This window comes from Triticum aestivum, chromosome 2D (genome assembly GCF_018294505.1).
Source record: "Triticum aestivum cultivar Chinese Spring chromosome 2D, IWGSC CS RefSeq v2.1, whole genome shotgun sequence".
NCBI classification, from domain to species: domain Eukaryota; kingdom Viridiplantae; phylum Streptophyta; class Magnoliopsida; order Poales; family Poaceae; genus Triticum; species Triticum aestivum.
In genome coordinates this window covers 289,199,757-289,222,611 of record NC_057799.1, presented here as the reverse complement: position 1 = coordinate 289,222,611, position 22,855 = coordinate 289,199,757, and positions in this window count along the sequence as shown.

Genomic DNA, 22,855 nt, shown 5'->3' with positions numbered 1-22,855 from the left:
AATACAATGTTCTCCCCCTCTCTCGTGGAGATCTATTCGATGTAATCTTCTTTTGCGGTGTGTTTGTTGAGACCGATGAATTGTGGGTTTATGATCAAGTTTATCTATGAACAATATTTGAATCTTCTCTGAATTCTTTTATGTATGATTGGTTATCTTTGCAAGTCTCTTCGAATTATCAGTTTGGTTTGGCCTACTAGATTGATCTTTCTTGCAATGGGAGAAGTGCTTAGCTTTGGGTTCAATCTTGCGGTGTCCTTTCCCAGTGACAGTAGGGGCAGCAAGGCACGTATTATTGTATTGTTTGCCATCGAGGATAACAAGATGGGTTTTTTATCATATTGCATGAATTTATCCCTCTACATCATGTCATCTTGCTTAAGGCGTTACTCTGTTCTTATGAACTTAATACTCTAGATGCATGCTGGATAGCGGTCGATGTGTGGAGTAATAGTAGTAGATGCAGGCAGGAGTCGGTCTACTTGTCTCGGACGTGATGCCTATATACATGATCATACCTAGATATTCTCATAACTATGCTCAATTCTGTCAATTGCTCAACAGTAATTTGTTCACCCACCATGAAATACTTATGCTCTTGAGAGAAGCCACTAGTGAAACCTATGGCCCCCGGGTCTATCTTCATCATATTAATCTTCCAACACTTAGTTATTTCCGTTGCTTTTTACTTTGCTTTTATTTTACTTTGCATCTTTATCATAAAAATACCAAAAATATTATCCTATCATATCTATCAGATCTCACTCTCGTAAGTGACCGTGTAGGGATTGACAACCCCTTATCGCGTTGGTTGCGAGGATCTATTTGTTTTGTGTAGGTGCGAGGGACTCGCGCGTAGCCTCCTACTGGATTGATACCTTGGTTCTCAAAAACTGAGGGAAATACTTATGCCACTTTGCTGCATCACCCTTTCCTCTTCAAGGGAAAACCAACGCAGTGCTCAAGAGGTAGCAAGAAGGATTTCTGGCGCCGTTGCCGGGGAGGTCTACGCAAAAGTCAACATACCAAGTACCCATCACAAACCCTTATCTCCCGCATTACATTATTTGCCATTTGCCTCTCGTTTTCCTCTCCCCCACTTCACCCTTGCCGTTTTATTCGCCCTCTCTTTTCCGTTTGCCTCTTTTTGCCCGTCTCTTGTTTGCTCGTGTGTTGGATTGCTTGCTTGTCACGATGGCTCAAGATAATACCAAATTATGTGACTTTACCAATACCAACAATAATGATTTCCTTAGCACTCCGATTGCTCCTCTTACCGATACTGAATCTTGTGAAATCAATGCTGCTTTGTTGAATCTTGTCATGAAAGATCAATTCGCCGGCCTTCCTAGTGAAGATGCCGCTACTCATCTAAATAGCTTCGTTGATTTGTGTGATATGCAAAAGAAGAAAGATGTTGATAATGATATTGTTAAACTGAAGCTATTTCCTTTTTCGCTTAGAGATCGTGCTAAAGCTTGGTTTTCGTCTTTGCCTAAAAATAGTATTGATTCTTGGAATAAGTGCAAAGATGCTTTTATCTCTAAGTATTTTCCTCCCGCTAAGATTATCTCTCTTAGAAACGATATTATGAATTTTAAGCAACTTGATCATGAACATGTTGCACAAGCTTGGGAGAGGATGAAATTAATGATACGTAATTGCCCTACTCATGGTTTGAATTTGTGGATGATTATACAAAAATTTTATGCCGGATTGAATTTTGCTTCTAGAAATCTTTTAGATTCGGCCGCGGAAGGCACTTTTATAGAAATCACTTTAGGAGAAGCTACTAAACTCCTAGATAATATTATGGTTAATTATTCTCAATGGCACATGAAAGATCTACTAATAAAAAAGTGCATGCGATAGAAGAAATTAATGTTTTGAGTGGAAAGATGGATGAACTTACGAAATTATTTGCTACTAAGAGTGTTTCTTCTGATCCCAATGATATGCCTTTGTCTACTTTGATTGAGAATAATAATGAATCTATGGATGTGAATTTTGTTGGTAGGAATAATTTTGGTAACAACGCGTATAGAGGAAACTTTAATCCTAGGCCTTATCCTAGCAATTCCTCTAATAATTATGGTAATTCCTACAACAATTCTTATGGAAGTTTTAATAATATGCCCTCTGAATTTGAGACTAGTGTTAAAGAATTTATGAATTCGCAAAAGAATTTCAATGCTTTGCTTGAAGAAAAATTGCTTAAAGTTGATGAATTGGCTAGGAACGTTGATAGAATTTCTCTTGATGTTGATTATTTGAAACTGAGATCTATTCCTCCTAAGCATGATATCAATGAGTCCCTCAAAGCCATGATAATTTCCATTGATGAGTGCAAAGAAAGAACCGCTAGGATGCGTGCTAAGAAAGATTGCTTTATAAAAGCGTGTTCTTCTAACTTTTATGAAAACAAAGATGAAGATCTAAAAGTTATTGATGTGTCCCCTATTAAATCTTTGTTTTGCAATATGAATCTTGATAATGATGGGACTGAATATGATCCACCTTTACCTAGAAGGCGTTCCAAAAACTCGGAGTTTTTAGATCTTGATGCTAAAATTGATAAAAGTGGGATTGAAGAGAACAAAACCCTAGATATTAATAAACCCACTATTTTGGATTTCAAGGAATTTAATTATGATAATTGCTCTTTGATAGATTGTATTTCCTTGTTGCAATCCGTGCTAAATTCCCCTCATGCTTATAGTCAAAATAAAGCCTTTACCAAACATATCGTTGATGCTTTGATGCAATCTTATGAAGAAAAGCTTGAGTTGGAAGTTTCTATCCCTAGTAAACTTTATGATGAGTGGGAACCTACTATTAAAATTAAGATTAAAGATCATGAATGCTATGCTTTGTGTGATTTGGGTGCTAGTGTTTCCACGATTCCAAAAACTTTGTGCGATTTGCTAGGTTTCCGTGATTTTGATGATTGCTCTTTAAACTTGCACCTTGCGGATTCCACTATTAAGAAACCTATGGGAAGAATTAATGATGTTCTTATTGTTGCAAATAGGAACTATGTGCCCGTAGATTTTATCGTTCTTGACATAGATTGCAATCCTTCATGTCCTATTATTCTTGGTAGACCTTTCCTTAGAACGATTGGTGCAATTATTGATATGAAGGAAGGGAATATTAGATTCCAATTTCCATTAAAGAAAGGCATGGAACACTTCCCTAGGAAGAAAATAAAATTACCATATGAATCTATCATGAGAGCCACTTATGGATTGCCTACCAAAGATGGCAATACCTAGATCTATCCTTGCTTTTATGCCTAGCTAGGGGCGTTAAACGATAGCGCTTGTTGGGAGGCAACCCAATTTTATTTTTAGTTTTTTGCTTTTTGCTTCTGTTTAGGAATAAATATTTGTTCTAGCCTCTGGTTAGATGTGTTTTTATGTTTTAATTAGTGTTTGTGCCAAGTTAAACCTATAGGATCTTCTTGGATGATAGTTATTTGATCTTGCAGAAATTTCCAGAAACTTTCTGTTCACGAAAACAATTGTTAAAAATCACCAGAACGTGATAAAATATTGATTCCAATTGCTGCTGATCAATAAACAAATTTTCTAGGTCTTCCTATTTTGGCTGATTTTTTGGAGTTCCAGAAGTTTGCGTTAGTTACAGATTACTACAGACTGTTCTGTTTTTGACAGATTCTGTTTTTCGTGTGTTGTTTGCTTATTTTGATGAATCTATGGCTAGTAAAATAGTTTATAAACCATAGAGAAGTTGGAATACAGTAGGTTTAACACCAATATAAATAAATAATGAGTTCATTACAGTACCTTGAAGTGGTCTTTTGTTTTCTTTCGCTAACGGAGCTCACGAGATTTTCTGCTGAGTTTTGTGTTGTGAAGTTTTCAAGTTTTGGGTGAAAGATTTGATGGATTATGGAACAAGGAGTGGAAAGAGCCTAAGCTTGGGGATGCCCATGGCACCCCCAAGATAATCTAAGGACACCAAAAAGCCAAAGCTTGGGGATGCCCCGGAAGGCATCCCCTCTTTCGTCTACTTCCATCGGTAACTTTACTTGGAGCTATATTTTTATTCACCACATGATATGTGTTTTGCTTGGAGCGTCTTGTATGATTTGAGTCTTTGCTTTTTAGTTTACCACAATCATCCTTGCTGTACACACCTTTTGAGAGAGACACACATGATTCGGAAATTATTAGAATACTCTATGTGCTTCACTTATATCTTTTGAGTTATATAGTTTTTGCTCTAGTACTTCACTTATATCTTTTAGAGCACGGTGGTGGATTTGTTTTATAGAAACTATTGATCTCTCATGCTTCACTTAGATTATTTTGAGAGTCTTAAATAGCATGGTAATTTGCTTAAATAATCCTAATATGCTAGGTATTCAAGAATAGTAAAAATTCTTATGAGTGTGTTGAATACTATGAGAAGTTTGATGCTTGATAATTGTTTTGAGATATGAAGATGGTGATATTAGAGTTATGCTAGTTGAGTAGTTGTGAATTTGAGAAATACTTGTGTTAAAGTTTGTGATTCCCGTAGCATGCACGTATGGTGAACCGTTATGTGATGAAGTCGGAGCATGATTTATTTATTGATTGTCTTCCTTATGAGTGGCGGTCGGGGACGAGCGATGGTCTTTTCCTACCAATCTATCCCCCTAGGAGCATGCGCGTAATACTTTGCTTTGATAACTTGTAGATTTTTGCAATAAGTATATGAGTTCTTTATGACTAATGTTGAGTCCATGGATTATACGCACTTTTCCTCCTTCCACCATTGCTAGCCTCTCTAATACCGCACACTTTTCGCCGGTATCATACACCCACCATATACCTTCCTCAAAACAGCCACCATACCTACCTATCATGGCATTTCCATAGCCATTCCGAGATATATTGCCATGCAACTTACCACCGTTCCGTTTACTATGACACGCTCCATCATTGTCATATTGCTTTGCATGATCATGTAGTTGACATTGTATTTGTGGCAAAGCCACCATTCATAATTCTTTCATACATGTCACTCTTGATTCATTGCATATCCCGGTACACCGCCGGAGGCATTCATATAGAGTCATATTTTGTTCTAAGTATCGAGTTGTAATTGTTGAGTTGTAAGAAAATAAAAGTGTGATGATCATCATTTTTAGAGCATTGTCCCAAGTGAGGAAAGGATGATGGAGACTATGATTCCCCCACATGTCGGGATGAGACTCCGGACGGAAAAAAAGAGGACATAAAAAAAGGCCCAAATAAAAAAATGAGAGAAAAAGAGAGAAGGGACAATGTTACTATCCTTTTACCACACTTGTGCTTCGAAGTAGCACCATGATCTTCATGATAGAGAGTCTTCTATGATATCACTTTCATATACTAGTGGGAATTTTTCATTATAGAACTTGGCTTGTATATTCCAATGATGGGCTTCCTCAAAATGCCCTAGGTCTTCGTGAGCAAGCGAGTTGGATGCACACCAAGTTAGTTTCTTTTGTTGAGCTTTCATATACTTATAGCTCTAGTGCATCCGTTGCATGGCAATCCCTACTCACTCACATTGATATCTATTGATGGCCATCTCCATAGCCCATTGATACGCCTAGTTGATGTGAGACTATCTTCTCCTTTTTGTCTTCTCCACAACCACCATTCTATTACACATATAGTGCTATGTCCATGGCTCACGCTCATGTATTGCGTGAAGATTGAAAAAGTTTGAGAACGTCAAAAGTATGAAACAATTTCTTGGCTTGTCATCGGGGTTGGGCATGATTTAAATACTTTGTGTGGTGAAGATAGAGCATAGCCAGACTATATGATTTTGTAGGGATAACTTTCTTTGGCCATGTTATTTTGAGAAGACGTAATTGCTTAGTTAGTATGCTTGAAGTATTATTATTTTTATGTCAATATGAACTTTTGTCTTGAATCTTTCGGATCTGAATATTCATACCACAATTAAGAAGAATTACATTGAAATTATGCCAAGTAGCACTCCGCATCAAAAATTCTGTTTTTATCATTTACCTACTCGAGGACGAGCAGGAATTAAGCTTGGGGATGCTTGATACGTCTCCAACGTATCTACAATTTTTGATTGCTCCATGCTATATTATCTTCTGTTTTCGACATTATTGGGCTTTATTATTCACTTTTATATTATTTTTGGGACTAACCTATTAACCGGAGGCCCAGCCCAGAATTGCTGTTTCTTGCCTATTTCAGAGTTTCGCAGAAAAAGAATATCAAACGGAGTCCAAACGGAATGAAACCTTCGGGAACGTGATTTTCGGAACGAACATGATCCAGGAGACTTGGACCCTACGTCAAGCAACCAACAGGGAAGCCACGAGGTAGGGGGGCGCGCCTACCAGATGAGGACATCAATACCATTGTTACACCCACAGCCCCTGCTGCTATACATACTGGACCAATTACTAGAGCTCGCGCACGCCAATTAAATTACCAGGTACTTTCGTTTCTTGGTAATGATTCTAATGTTCATGAGAATATGATGCTGCCTAAATTGGATACATTTGTTTTGCTTAAAAATGAAGGGCCTAGCTTTGAGAAGGATGAACATTGGAGCAAGAACAAGCATGGAGATGATGGCATGCGCATGGGGGACAAGAACGGAGTTGCAAGTGATGATTTCAGGACGTTGAAGCCACCATAATGCGTGCATGAAGCCTTGGACGAAATATACAAGATGCTACTTCATAACTTTCGTCCAGAGGCTATTCTAGGTGCCGCGTCACCTTATTATTGGGCCAGGCCCATGTAATTTCGAAATACTTGAGTATAGGCTATTTTTAGAGTCCGTATGTGTGGGGAAACAAGAGATAGGGTTGGTTTCGGACCCCTTCCCCAAGGGCCACGAAATTCCCCCCTCTTCCTCCATATATACAACCCTTAGGGCGTCGTTTAGACTTTGGGTTTTGTTTAAGATCAAAAGTTTGCCATAGCTGCAACTTCGCGTACTTCGTTTGTGTTCAACGACCAGACAAAGGCGTCACAGAACCCCACCTTGATCAATAAAGCTTTCATCTTATATTCGCAATATCTAGATTGCAATCTCAGTTTCTTGCTTGTTCTTTGTTTGCTCGCAGGAAACAGACCCTCGTGGTCAGGTTGATCGTGCTCCGGCGTGGTCAATAACCTCTCGGAGTTGGTTTAGCGATTGCTAAGGCGCGACGTCCTCGCACGTTCGTAGTCGGATCGTCAAAGTCGACTTCCATCAAAGCGATAGCCATCATCTCATCGAAAGACGGGACACCTTTGCCTCTATCAAGTGGTATCAGATTTCCAGGTTGCTCGGTGAGATTTTACAGTTTTTCGTAGTTTAGATCGAGTCTGTTCTTCATACCTATAGTCCACGAAAAAGCCACAAAAAAATTAGGGTTAGTTCATCATATCCGAACCAATCTGAGCCTTTGCATAATCTTTTTAGGGTTTTTGCTTTGTTGAATTTGCGGTTGCATCGTCGTGTCAAGTTGCTGGTCTTAGAGTCTAGTCTTTTAGAGTTTCGAGTTCTGGTCATAAGTTGTCACGCCGCCGCTGCACCATCATCATCGCCTTGCCATCTACCACGATTGCTTATCCGCCACCGCTCTGAATCCGTATCCATATACCACCACCAATCCGTATCCATATACCACCACTGATCCGTATCCATATACCACCACCGCTACCATATACCACCACCGCTGCCATATTCTACCACCATATATCCACCATCAATCCGAGTTCTTGTCATATTCGGTTTGTTTTAGAGATCCATCTATTTTCTAGTGTGCTTTTCCCTTGTTTACGTGCAGCGCCGTGATTTTGTTAGTGTTCTAGGCTCGCGTCTCTAGCACGGTCTAGCCTAGGACCAGCATAGTACCGTCGTTGAGCATTTCTTCAACTTTGCATCTCTGAATTGATTATTGCAGACCATTTTTGCTACCGTATTATAAGCCTTCCCAGCTCCACATACATTTACATCGTGCGTTTGACTCTCCCTGGTAATCGCTATATCCAAGCTTTGAGAGTTTTGACTACAACGATTGCCGATCACCACCTGCTGCTGGGTAAGAACTGGTAAGAATTTGAGATTCGCTTGAAGGTTTTGTGACACACCACCATCACCACCACTTCCTAGTAGTCTGCAGGATCATATTCTTTTGTGTTTCTATTGCTGCTAACTATGGCAGGATCACAAGCCGATGAGACTGATTGGGAGAACATGACGAACAAGGAGTTGCATGATAAATTTCAGCAAATGATGAGTGGCAAGGTGGGAGATGTGCTAAACATATTTGAAGAGGCCATGGAGAAGAAAGATGCCGTGGAGAAGTCGTTCGAGACAAAGCTGGATAACAAGTTTACTGAATTACTCAAGCGTCTTCCCCAACCACCACCGGCTGCACATGTCGCACCTCTACAACAACAACAACCACATCTCCAACGCCGCCTTCCAAATCAAGTGGGACGAGCACAACGTGTTCCAATTGAGACTGGTCAAAATTCGGGTGCCGCTGCACCTACTGTTGATGCTTCTTTGGCTCCTGCTACTGCGGCAGCTGAGGAGGATGACGATTATGCGGGCGATTATGAGGATGAGGTTGATCAAAATCAGAACTACGTGGAGCCACCAACACCACCACCAGCAGGTCGACCTCAGGTATATATTCGCAACGGTAGGCTGGCACCACCACCTCAGGTACGAGATCATGGCCATCTCCCTAAACTGAAATTGAATATTCCACCATTTGAGGGTAGATATGTTCCTGATATATATCTTACTTGGGAGTTAGAAACTGAACAACGATTTACATGTTTACAATATCCTGAGGAGAGACGTGTTCCTGCTGCTGTTTGTGCTTTCACTAGCTTTGCATGTGTTTGGTGGTCTGAACATTGTAGATTATATCCCGTTCCAGCTACTTGGGCTGCTTTGAAAACTGCTATGCGTACTCGTTGGGTTCCACCATATTATCAACGTGAATTACTTCAAAAATTGCAGCGCTTAAGACAAGGGAAAAATTCTATAGAAGAATATTATCAGGAATTACAAACTGGCATGATTAGATGTGGTATTGTTGAGGAGAATGAAGCTATGCTTGCACGTTTTATGGGTGGATTAAATAAAGAGATTCAGACCATTCTAGAGTATAAGGATTATAATAATATCACTCGTTTATTCCATCTTGCTTGTAAAGCTGAACGTGAAGTACAGGATCGACAGCCATTGGCGCGAACTAACTTTTCTGCAGGTCGACCTTCATCATGGACACCGCGTGCATCTTCTACTTCCACTGCACCAGCACCTCCATCAGGTTCCACCTCCAGCCGTGATACAAGAAAGCAGGCACAACCACCACAATCTGCCAAGAGCGCACCTGTCGGGCCTGCACAGAGCTCTTCTTCTTCCATGGCATCGACATGGCACAGAAGTGATATTATTTGTCATCGTTGTAAGGGAAGAGGACATTATGCGAGAGAATGCAAATCTCAGCGTGTAATGATTGCTACTGTGGATGGTGGGTATGAGTCCGCTAGTGACTATGATGAGGAGACTTTGGCTCTTATTACACGTGAAGAACATGGTGGAGATGATTCTGAAAATGAGACGCAATACATGGCTCCTGAAGACGCTGACAGGTATGAATGTTTAGTTGCTCAACGTGTTTTGAGTGTGCAGGTCACACAAGCAGAGCAAAATCAGAGGCATAATGTGTTCCATACAAAGGGAGTTGTGAAGGAACGTTCTGTTCGCGTCATCATAGATGGAGGGAGCTGTAACAACTTGGCTAGCATGGAGATGGTGGAGAAGCTATCTCTCACCACAATACCACATCCACATCCTTACTACATCCAATGGTTCAACAACAGCGGCAAGGTTAAGGTAACACGTACTGTTCGTGTGCATTTTAGTATCTCTACATATGCTGATTATGTTGATTGTGATGTGGTACCCATGCAAGCATGTTCCTTATTACTTGGTAGACCATGGCAATTTGATAAAAATTCTGTACACCATGGTAGAAACAATCAGTATACTCTTGTTCATAAGGATAAAAATATTACTTTGCTTCCTATGACTCCTGATTCCATTTTGAAAGATGACATTAATAGAGCTAATAAAGCAAAACAGGAGAAAAATAAGAGTGAAAATCAGATTGTGGCAAAAGAATTTGAGCAACAAATGAAACCTAATAATAAACCATCTAGTGTTGTTTCTGAAATTAAATTGAAAAGTGCATTTTACTTGCCACAAAATCTGATATTGATGAGCTGGATTTCAGCAAATCGGTTTGCTATGCTTTTGTGTGCAAAGAGGCATTATTTTCATTCGAGGACGTGCCTTCCTCTTTGCCCCCTGCTGTCACTAACATTTTGCAGGAGTTCGCTGACGTCTTCCCACAAGACGTGCCACCGTGATTACCACCTATTCGAGGGATTGAACATCAAATTGACTTAATTCCCGGTGCATCGCTACCCAACCGTGCACCATACCGTACCAATCCAGAGGAGACGAAGGAGATTATGCGTCAAGTACAGGAGCTGCTCGACAAAGGTTATATACGCGAATCTCTTAGTCCTTGTGCTGTTCCTATTATACTAGTGCCTAAAAAGGATGGTACGTCGCGTATGTGTGTTGATTGTAGAGGCATTAATAATATTACTATTCGTTATCGTCATCCTATTCCTAGGCCAGATGATATGCTTGATGAATTGAGTGGCTCTACAATATTCTCGAAAGTTGATTTGCGTAGTGGATACCATCAAATTCGTATGAAATTGGGAGATGAATGGAAAACTGCATTTAAAACTAAGTTTGGTTTATATGAGTGCTTAGTCATGCCTTTTGGGTTAACTAATGCACCTAGTACTTTCATGAGACTAATGAACGAAGTTTTACGTGCTTTCATTGGACGATTTGTGGTAGTCTATTTTGATGATATACTGATTTATAGCAAATCTTTGGAAGAACATTTGGAACATTTACATGCTGTTTTTATTGCTCTACGTGATGCACGTTTGTTTGGTAACCTTCGGAAGTGCACCTTTTGCACCGACCGAGTATCTTTTCTTGGCTATGTTGTTACTCCACAGGGAATTGAAGTTGATAAAGCCAATATAGAAGCTATTGAGAGTTGGCCGCAGCCCAAAACGGTCACACAAGTGCGGAGTTTTCTTGGACTCGCTGGTTTCTATAGGCGTTTTGTGAGAGATTTTAGCACCATTGTTGCACCTCTCAACGATCTTACAAAGAAGGATGTGCCTTTTGTTTGGGGTACCGCACAGGAAGAAGCCTTCACGGTATTGAAAGATAAGTTGACACATGCTCCTTTACTCCAACTTCCTGATTTTAATAAGACTTTTGAGCTTGAATGTGATGCTAGTGGAATTGGATTAGGAGGTGTGTTATTACAAGATGGCAAACCTATTGCATACTTTTCTGAAAAATTGAGTGGGCCTAGTCTGAATTATTCTACTTACGATAAAGAACTACATGCTCTTGTTCGGACGTTAGAAACATGGCAACATTATTTATGGCCCAAAGAATTTGTTATACATTCTGATCATGAATCTTTGAAACATATTAAAAGTCAAGCTAAACTGAATTGTAGACATGCTAAATGGGTTGAATTCATTGAAACTTTCCCTTATGTCATTAAACACAAGAAGGGTAAAGAAAATGTTATTGCTGATGCATTGTCTTGTCGCTATACTATGCTTTCACAACTTGACTTCAAAATATTTGGTTTGGAGACCATCAAAGATCAATATGTGCATGATGCTGATTTTAAAGATGTTTTGCAGAATTGTAAAGAAGGAAGAACCTGGAACAAGTTTGTCGTTAATGATGGATTTGTGTTCCGTGCTAACAAGCTATGCATTCCAGCTAGCTCTCTTCGTCTTTTGTTGTTGCAGGAGGCGCATGGAGGAGGATTAATGGGACACTTTGGCGTGAAGAAGACGGAGGACGTACTTGCTACACATTTCTTTTGGCCAAAGATGAGACGGGATGTTGAGCGTTTTGTTGCTCGCTGCACTACATGTCAAAAAGCTAAGTCACGACTCAATCCTCATGGTTTATATATGCCTTTGCCTGTACCTAGTGTTCCTTGGGAGGATATATCTATGGACTTTGTTTTAGGTTTACCTCGAACAAAGAAGGGGAGGGATAGCATATTTGTTGTCGTGGATAGATTCTCAAAAATGGCACACTTTATACCATGTCATAAAAGCGATGATGCTGTTAATGTTGCTGATTTGTTCTTCCGTGAAATTATTCGTTTGCATGGTGTGCCAAATACAATTGTTTCAGATCATGATACTAAATTTCTTAGCCACTTTTGGAGATGTTTATGGGCTAAGTTGGGGACTAAACTGCTTTTTAGTACTACTTGTCACCCCCAAACTGATGGACAAACTAAAGTAGTCAATAGAACATTGTCTACTATGCTTAGGGCTGTTTTGAAGAATAATAAGAAAATGTGGGAAGAATGCTTGCCTCATATTGAGTTTGCTTATAATCGTTCATTGCATTCTACTACTAAGATGTGCCCTTTTGAAATTGTGTATGGTTTCCTACCTCGTGCACCTATTGATTTGTTGCCTCTTCCATCTTCGGAGAAGGTTAATTTTGATGCTAAACAACGTGCTGAATTGATCTTAATAATGCATGAGTTAACTAAGGAAAACATTGAGCGTATGAATGCTAAATATAAACTTGCTGGAGATAAGGGTAGAAAACATGTTGTGTTTGCACCTGGAGATCTTGTTTGGTTACATTTGCGTAAGGATATATTTCCTGATTTGCGCAAATCAAAGCTAATGCCACGTGCTGATGGTCCTTTTAAGGTGTTAGAGAAAATAAATGATAATGCATATAAACTTGAGCTGCCTGCAGATTTTGGGGTTAGTCCCACTTTTAACATTGCAGATTTGAAGCCTTATTTGGGTGAGGGAGATGAGCTTCCGTCGAGGACGACTTCATTTCAAGAAGGGGAGGATGATGAGGACATCAATACCATTGTTACACCCACAGCCCCTGCTGCTATACATACTGGACCAATTACTAGAGCTCGTGCACGCCAATTAAATTACCAGGTACTTTCGTTTCTTGGTAATGATTCTAATGTTCATGAGAATATGATGCTGCCTAAATTGGATACATTTGTTTTGCTTACAAATGAAGGGCCTAGCTTTGAGAAGGATGAACATTGGAGCAAGAACAAGCATGGAGATGATGGCATGCGCATGGGGGACAAGAACGGAGTTACAAGTGATGATTTCAGGATGTTGAAGCCACCATAATGCGTGCATGAAGCCTTGGACGAAATATACAAGATGCTACTTCATAACTTTCGTCCAAAGGCTATTCTAGGTGCCGCGTCACCTTATTATTGGGCCAGGCCCATGTAATTTTAAAATACTTGAGTATAGGCTATTTTTAGAGTCCGTATGTGTGGGGAAACAAGAGATAGGGTTGGTTTCGGACCCCTTCCCCAAGGGCCACGAAATTCCCCCCTCTTCCTCCATATATACAACCCTTAGGGCGTCGTTTAGACTTTGGGTTTTGTTTAAGATCAAAAGTTCGCCATAGCTGCAACTTCGCGTACTTCGTTTGTGTTCAACGACCAGACAAAGGCGTCACAGAACCCCACCTTGATCAATAAAGCTTTCATCTTATATTCGCAATATCCAGATTGCAATCTCAGTTTCTTGCTTGTTCTTCGTTTGCTCGCAGGAAACAGACCCTCGTGGTCAGGTTGATCGTGCTCCGGCGTGGTCAATAACCTCTCGGAGTTGGTTTAGCGATTGCTAAGGCGCGACGTCCTCGCACGTTCGTAGTCGGATCGTCAAAGTCGACTTCCATCAAAGCGATATCCATCATCTCATCGAAAGACGGGACACCTTTGCCTCTATCACTACCCCCCCAGGGCGCGCCCTCCACCATCGTGGGCCCCCTGTTGCTCAACCGACATACTTCTTCCTCCTATATATACCTACCTACCCCCAAACGATCAGATACGGAGCCAAAAACCTAATTCCACCGCTGCAACCTTCTGTACCCACGAGATCCCATCTTGGGGCCTGTTCTGGAGCTTCGCCGGAGGGGGCATCGATCATGGAGGGCTTCTACATCAACACCATAGCCTCTCCGATGAAGTGTGAGTAGTTTACCTCAGACCTTCGGGTCCATAGTTAGTATCTAGATGGCTCCTTCTCTCTTTTTGGATCTCAATACAATGTTCTCCCCCTCTCTCGTGGAGATCTATTCGATGTAATCTTCTTTTGCGGTGTGTTTGTTGAGACCGATGAATTGTGGGTTTATGATCAAGTTTATCTATGAACAATATTTGAATCTTTTCTGAATTCTTTTATGTATGATTGGTTATCTTTGCAAGTCTCTTCGAATTATCAGTTTGGTTTGGCCTACTAGATTGATCTTTCTTGCAATGGGAGAAGTGCTTAGCTTTGGGTTCAATCTTGCGGTGTCCTTTCCCAGTGACAGTAGGGGCAGCAAGGCACGTATTGTATTGTTGCCATCGAGGATAACAAGATGGTTTTTTATCATATTGCATGAATTTATCCCTCTACATCATGTCATCTTGCTTAAGGCGTTACTCTGTTCTTATGAACTTAATACTCTAGATGCATGCTGGATAGCGGTCGATGTGTAGAGTAATAGTAGTAGATGCAGGCAGGAGTCGGTCTAATTGTCTCAGACGTGATGCCTATATACATGATCATACCTAGATATTCTCATAACTATGCTCAATTCTGTCAATTGCTCAACAGTAATTTGTTCACCCACCGTGAAATACTTATGCTCTTGAGAGAAGCCACTAGTGAAACCTATGGCCCCCGGGTCTATCTTCATCATATTAATCTTCCAACACTTAGTTATTTCCGTTGCTTTTTACTTTGCTTTTATTTTACTTTGCATCTTTATCATAAAAATACCAAAAATATTATCATATCATATCTATCATATCTCACTCTCGTAAGTGACCGTGTAGGGATTGACAACCCCTTATCGCGTTGGTTGCAAGGATTTATTTGTTTTGTGTAGGTGCGAGGGACTCGCGCGTAGCCTCCTACTGGATTGATACCTTGGTACTCAAAAACTGAGGGAAATACTTACGCTACTTTGCTGCATCACCCTTTCCTCTTCAAGGGAAAACCAACGCAGTGCTCAAGAGGTAGCAGGTGTGGTGGGTGTTCCGCGCACACCCAACAGGGACGCCACGCGCACTACACTACGCCGGCGCCGTGGTGTAGCCTCCCAAGTGGAGCTGTCCTCTGATGACGGCGGAGTGGCCGAGCGACGACGACGGACCGAGGCCATTGGCCATTGTGGGAGAAGCAGATGAGATAAGCTACAGGGAGGGAGGGGAAAATGCGATGCAGGACTCACCGACCATGGGGGTTTATATAGCAGGCCGGTAAGCATTGGGATTTTAGAGGATTTCACCGAGTCGGGCGGGAATCTTGCGCGGGAACCTGCAAGGTTGCGCGAGAACGGGCTCACCGACGATTCATTGGCGCCACTTCGAGCCACCGTTTGGCCAAAAGAACGTCGTCGCGCGCTGCGCAAGCTTGCGCTGTAAGCCGTCTGCGGCAGCGGGGTGACAAGACGTGCGAGAGGAGGACGAAAGGCCACGTACACATACAGTTAATAAAAAAATTGCGATTTAATTACCTACTATACCCCGTCCTGGTTTATAAGTAGGATTTAACTAATAAAATATGAATGCATGTCGCCAAAGATTATATAGTTGGATTCGTATTTGAACATAGTTTCCAATTACATAATTTTTATAACATGCATTAACATTTTGTTGGTTAAATTTAAGGGCAAAGTATGGCACGGAATATAAAGGGGACTAATAGACCAAGATGGAGGTAGTAGCACACGGCCGCTCTCTACACAGCCCGGCCGGCTTTTAGGCGACCATTTCATGCGTGTTCAACTGCTCTATGTGTGTGGTTGCTTGCGGTTGAGGCGGCCGTGGCGCGCTCTGCACGCGTCCCGTCGCGCGCGCTCTGCCCTCGTGTCCCTCCGGACGCTCTGCCCTCGTCCCTCCACGCGTGCTGCCAGTGTTTGGGGTCGGCGCACGATCACACACGTTCGTGTGCATGCGGTTGCGCCGGGCGCGGCACGACGATGCAGTTACCCGCTGCAAAAACTGCCATGTGGACGCGCCAAGAATCCAGGCCACTCGGCCCCCATTTATTCTTGCGGCCATTTACCTTCATCTCTCAAGCCACACGACACAATAAGCACATCCATGACGACACATACAGAGAGGACATCCTGCGGTTTCAATGGCGCTCCCAGCGGCCGACAACGACAACGGTGGGCAATTCACCACGCATCACGTATTAGACACCCACGTGAGGGGGAAGGCCCTCTCGGTGGTGTACATGAACGAGTGGTAACTATGGAGCAGTTGCTTGCCAAGGACAAGTACCAAGTGGTCGGCTTCGACCTCGAGTACACCATCGGTCGTGCCGGGCACGATCAGAAGGTTGCTGTCACCCAGTTGTGCATGCTACATGACGTCCTCATCTACCACTACCACCTGGCGGCTGTTAAACCTCCATCACCCTTGCAACTCAACCCGTGCGGCTGTTAAACCTCCATCACCCTTGCAAAGGGAGTAGGAAGCCGAAGACGGCTGCGCGGGGCTCGCTTAGCCTGACAATGCAGCGGCGTGTCCTCGACATGGCCCTCCATTGGAGCCGGGCAGCTAGGGGAGGAGCGACCGAGCACCGTCGCATCTTCCCCGGCCCCGAGGACCTCACCGGCCATGTCCACATCCTAGAGCACCACCCTGTGCGCTGGATTTTTCCCCCGCATCCCCGGCTGGGGCAGGGATGCGTTTCCTAGAGGAGGCCCTTGTCGCCACCGCCGGAGCTCGACCGCACCCTCTTCCCCTCACCATGGTCGAAGAGGAGCACAGGAAGAAGAAAGAGATGCGTGGGTGAGTCCTTTCGCCCACCTCTGTGCTCCCCTTTTATAGTGGAGCGTGGCAGGGGGTTGGCTCCCCACTACCCCATGGCAATTGCCATGATCCACCAATCCGGTCTGATGTAGGGTAGGACCCTAGTTGCCCGATCTTCCACGAAATGGAGGGGATCTTATGAAGAACACGAAGAACACGAGGGGGAATCACGAGGGAAAACACGAGAGAATCACTCAAACCACCAAGATTCGGTCACACATATGCTAGATCCTCGAAACACAAATAGTTACACGATCCGAATTCAACAAGGGACGATACAAGAGGCACGTTCTTCTCCGAGAGGAGGTCTTGAGAGTCTTCCCGTATGGGGTCTTGAATCCACTTGGGGGATCTTCTCCGTAGAGGCCGTGAACTCCTAAGGAGAAGGGGGATCAAGTGGAGAGCAAAGCTTCTCAATGAGCTACTATTTGGCTAAGCCTAGAAAGAGGGAGGAGGAGGTCTATTTATAGTCTTAGTGGATGAAAGGCTAAGTGGGTTTCGGCCCAACACGCTGGCGGTCATATAGGCGTCCGACATCCGACGGTCACCGGTCGTCCGATGGCTCGTGAGGGTCCGGACGTCCGGTGCTCGTTAGAAGTCCGATGTTTTGGCTCGGGTGTGCTTTGGTCGGACGTCCGGTCGGGGTCGGATGTCCGAGGCGTCGGTCATCCGGTGATCTCCATACTTCCGATGTTTTGGCTCGGTTGTGGGGGTGCCAGTCATCCGGTGTTGCTCGGCCATCCGGACGATGGGAGGTGTTGGTCTTCCGATCGGCGTCGGTCGTCCGAACGCTGGAGCATGCGCGGGCTGGGACTTGGCTAGCTGGTTGGAGCCTCCAGGCGTCGGATGTCCGAGAGACGTCGGTCGTCCGATGACTGGGAGTTTCGAGCTGTCCTTCTTCTTGTCCATTGAACTTGGTGTCCTCGCTGTCTTGTCCGTTGGATGTAGCTGATCCGTGGCTTTCCTCCAAATACCTGATCACGCATAGGGTCTCTGCATGAGGTAGTAGCCATGTCTCATATGTAGAAAGTGGAAGCTCGGAGAGGAGCGAGTTCTCCTTATCTTCGATAGCCTTTGCTCGAGCTCTTGTTATTGGTCCAAGTGGTGTCGTGGAAGATGTAGGTAGGTCCACGGGGATGACCTTGGGATGCTCCGCATCATCTCCCCCCCCTTGGGAAAGATCCGACCTCGGAACGAATTCTTCATCACCATGGTAGGGAGAAAGATCCTTGACATTTAAGACGTTGCTCACGTTGTACTTGTCGCGCGGGAGGCGATCTTGTAAGCGTTGTTGTTGTAGCATGCTAGCACCTTGAAGGGTCCATCGGCTTGTGGTAGAAGTTTGGACTTGCGTTCGTTGGGAAAATGGTCCTTGCGAAGGTGTAGCCACACAAGATCTCCAATGTTGAATATCATGGGTTGTTTGTTGACGTTGAGCTTGGTCGCGAGTCGTTGTACTTGGCACTCGATGGTGTGCCTTGTATCTTCATGCGTCTTCTTGAGGTAGTTCACTCGGGCACTCACATCCATGTTGATGCGCTCTTGTAGTGGTAGAGGAAGAATGTCCAATGGGGACAACAGGTTGAAACCGTAGACGACATCGAAGGGGGACTTGCCAGTAGTCGAATGTCTTGCACGGTTGTAGGCATACTCGGCGATGGGTAGGCACTCCTCCCACTCCTTGATGTTCCTCCTGATCAACACACATAGTAGAGTGGAGAGTGTTCGGTTCGTCACTTCCGTTTGGCCGTCGGTTTGTGGATGGTATGCCGTGGAGAATAGTAGCTTGATTCTGAGCTTGGCGCATAAGGTCTTCCAAAAGTAACTCAAGAACTTGACATCACGGTCCGAGACAGTCGTCTTTGGTACTCCATGTAGGTGCAAGATTTCTCTACAAAAAAGATTTGCAACATGTGAAGCATCGTCTATCTTGTTGCATGGAATGAAATGTGCCATTTTAGAGAATCGGTCCACAACAACAAACACGGAATATTTTATGTGCTCAAAGCCAATGACATGCAATTCAAGTTTAGTAACAAGCATGCATTTGCGAGAAAGCACATCCGCCACAACATTTTCCTTACCTTTGATATACTTGATGACATAAGGAAATATCTCAATGAATTCACTCCATTTAGCATGACGCTTGTTCAACTTAGTTTACCCTGAGATACTTAAGTTTTTCATGGTCGGTATGAATGATAAATTCATGAGGGCGAAGATAATGTTCCCATTCACGCAAAACTCGCAGTAAAGCATATAGCTCTTTGTCATAGATGGGATAATTGAGTTGCGCTCTAGAAAGTTTCTCACTAAAGTATGCTATGGGGCGCTTCTCTTGCGTTAACACACCTCCTATGTGGTTACCGCTAGCATCGCAATGAACTTGAAACGGTTTGTCGAAGTTGGGGAATGCAAGCACAGGAGCATGAGTAAGAAAATTATTAAGTTAATTAAATGTGGTGTCTTGGGATGGTCCCCAAACAAAGGGAGCATTTTTCTTACTTAAATCATGCAAAGGAGATGCAATGGTGCTAAAATCCTAAACAAATCTACGGTAGAAACCGGCTAAACCAAGGAAACTTCGCACTTGTTGCAAGTTGGTTGGTTGGGACCAAGTTTTAATAGCATTGATCTTAGATTCATCTACATGCACACCCTTAGAAGACACAACAAAACCCAAGAAAACAAGCTTCTCAACAGCAAAAAGGCATTTGTCCATATTAGCATAAAGGCACTCTTTTCTAAGAGTTTGCAACACGGTTCTAAGATGGGTGGCATGATCTTTGAGGGATTTGCTAAAGACAAGAATGTCGTCAAAGTAGACCACAACAAATACTCCAATGTAGGGTCAAAGAACAAAATGCATGACTCGCATGAAAGTACCGGGTGCTTCGGATAAACCCATTGGCATAACGTGCCATTCATATAAGCCAAATTTGGTCTTAAATGCGGTTTTCCATTCATCACCTTCTTGGATGCGTATTTGATAGCAGCCACTTTTAAGATCAACTTTAGAGAAAATGGTGGCTCCGCTAAGCTCATCTAGCATATCATCTAGGCGTGGAATGGGGTAACAATAATGCACGGTAATAGCATTGATAGGACGACAATCGGAACACATGCAAAATGTACCATCTTTCTTGGGAACAAGGATTACCGGTACGGCACAAGGACTCAAACTTCCTCGTACATGGCCATTGTCGATGAGTTGTTGTACTTGCCGTTGGATCTCCTTGGTTTCCTCGGGGTTGATGCGGTAGGGAGCCTTGTTAGGAAGGGGTGCTCCGGGGATGAGGTCGATTCGGTGTTCGATGACTCGTAGTGGAGGTAGACCCGGAGGTAGCTCGTCGGGGAATACGCCTTGGAATTCCTGCAAAAGAGAAGATAACACTAAAGGTAGATTGTGAGAGGTGTTAGTTTTTGGTGCTTAGTCCTTGCACAAGAGGACATAGTGCATAACACTTGATGGGTTCTCACACACTTCTCTCATCTCACTTTTGATGGCACATAGGACTAAGTTCTTATTGTCGCTCATCGTGAAGGCACTCAAGTTTGGTTGTGGCGCTCACTCTCTTTTGGGTGGTTCGCTCTCTCACTATTCTCTCCACGATGGGTAGCTTGCTTGTCGGCGATCACTTGGCTTGGAGACATAGGTCATAGAACGTACTCCTTTCCTTTCATCTTGAAGCTATAGTGATTTGTACGCCCGTTGTGGATGACGCCTCGGTCAAATTGCCATGGTCGTCCAAGAAGGAGGTGGCAAACGGACATCGGAATGACATCACACTCCAAAGTGTCTTCGTAAGCTCCGATCTTGAAGGAAACTTGCACCATATGCTCGACTTGGATAGTGCCGGAGTCGCTTAGCCATTGAACCTTGTATGGGTGTGGGTGCTTTGTCTTGACCAATTGGAGCTTGGAGCATAATTCTTCACTTGCTAAGTTATGGCAACTCCCTCCATCGATGATGACCTTCACGGACCTTCCGTTGATGTCAGCCTTGGTGTGGAAAATATGGCATCTTTGGTCTTCGTCTTGTTGATGTCGAAGTGTCAAGATCTTGGACACAACGAGAGCGGGGCTCGAATCTTCGTCACAAAAGACTTGATCGTCTTCATCTTTGTTCACTTGTCGGTGCATGGCCACTTGCTCAAGGGCTTCCATTTCCTCTTCACTCATGGAGTCATAGGTTCCGTCGTTGTTAAGGATGATGGTGCGCTTGTTGGTACACTCGAAGGATGATGGGGTTGTAGATGATAAAGCTCTCGGCTTGAAGTTGCTCGTAGTAGGAGGACGACTTGAGGTTGTCGAAGTTTTCTTGTAAATTGACTTGTCGCCGTTGCTCGTAGATGGCTTGGTTGAGGTAGAAGGTGTTGGAGTCGTTGAAACTTGGTTGTTGGAGAAGCCGTAGCTCTTGGAAGAGTAGTTGGCGTACTTGAAGTCATCTTGCACTTGATGTTCTGCCTTGGTAGCTTGATGCACTAGCTCGATGAGGTTCGAGTAAGGTTGGAAGTCGGCTATATTCTTGATAGGATGATTGAGTCCATTCAAGAAATGTGCCATAGTTTGCTCATCATCTTCCATGACATTGGCTCTTATCATGGCAATCTCCATTTCTTTGTAGTATTCTTCAATGCTCTTGGTTCCTTGCTTGAGGAGTTGGAGTTTCTTGAAGAGGTCGCGGTTGTAGTTGGTTGGTACGAAAATGCTCTCATGACATCCTTCATTTCCACCCAAGTAGTGATGGGTGGTTCACCTCTTGCCTCACGGCGCTCAATGACTTGTTCCCACCATATGAGGACGTAGTCTTGGAACTCAAGAGATGCCATAGCGATCTTCTTCTCCTCCTCATAGTTGTGCAAGCGGAAGATTTTGTCAACCTTCAATGCCCATGAAAGGTACTCTTCAGGATCATTACTTCCAGAAAACTTGGGCATGGTGAACTTTATCTTGCCGTAGCATTGCTCTTCATTGTGTTGGGGTCGAGGGTGATGACGTCCTTGATGAGGAGGATTGTCTCCCTCAAGTTGCTCTTGTCGTGGAGGATTTCCATTGTCTTCATGCTCTTGGTGAACTTGAGGTTCTTGTCTAGCTCGTGGAGGGGCTTGAGGAACTGGACGATGCACCCGTGATTGATAAATCCTCTCTTGAACTTCATCGCGAAGTGCTTCTTCTTGTTCGCACCTATGGCGGTTGCGTTCAGCAACGGCGCGACTTGTGTTGTGGAGTGCACGTTGCGCCTCAAGTGCTTGAGCTTCTCGCCATTGTTGTTCTTGACGTTGTGCCTCCGAATCTTGTTCGTCTTGGTGTTGTCGTGCTCATTCTTCCTCTTGTTGGAGTAGGCGTTGCCTTTCTTGTGCTTGCGCAAGAGTAGCTTGGTTTTAGCGATGCCGATGTGCTTGCTCGTTGAATTGCTCTTGTGTAGGATTGTCGTGTAGAGGATTGCGGTTTGCTTGACAGTCTTGACGCGCGGCTCGTCGATGAGTGTTTGATGTCGGAGTACTTGAGCCGGAGATGGTGTCGTCGGAGTGTCGACTCAAGCGGCTCCGTCTTGAGTAGGACGAAGTGGTAGAAGAGCGGTTGACCAGCAAGGCACGAATCTCGTCCATTCTTGCGTTGCTCTCTTGTTTTTGCTCGTCGAGCTTGTTGTTGAAGTAGTCTCTTGTACGTTGTTCGGAAAGTCGCAAGTCGGTGGCGAGATGGTCGATGCGGTCGCTCATTGCTTGTTGTTCTTGATGCAAAGCTCGTTGTGCACCGAAGAGGTGGTTTTTGGTGACGTAGTTGTTCATGTCGTCGTCTTGCTCGATGAAGAGTGGGTTGGTAGAAGAACTTGGC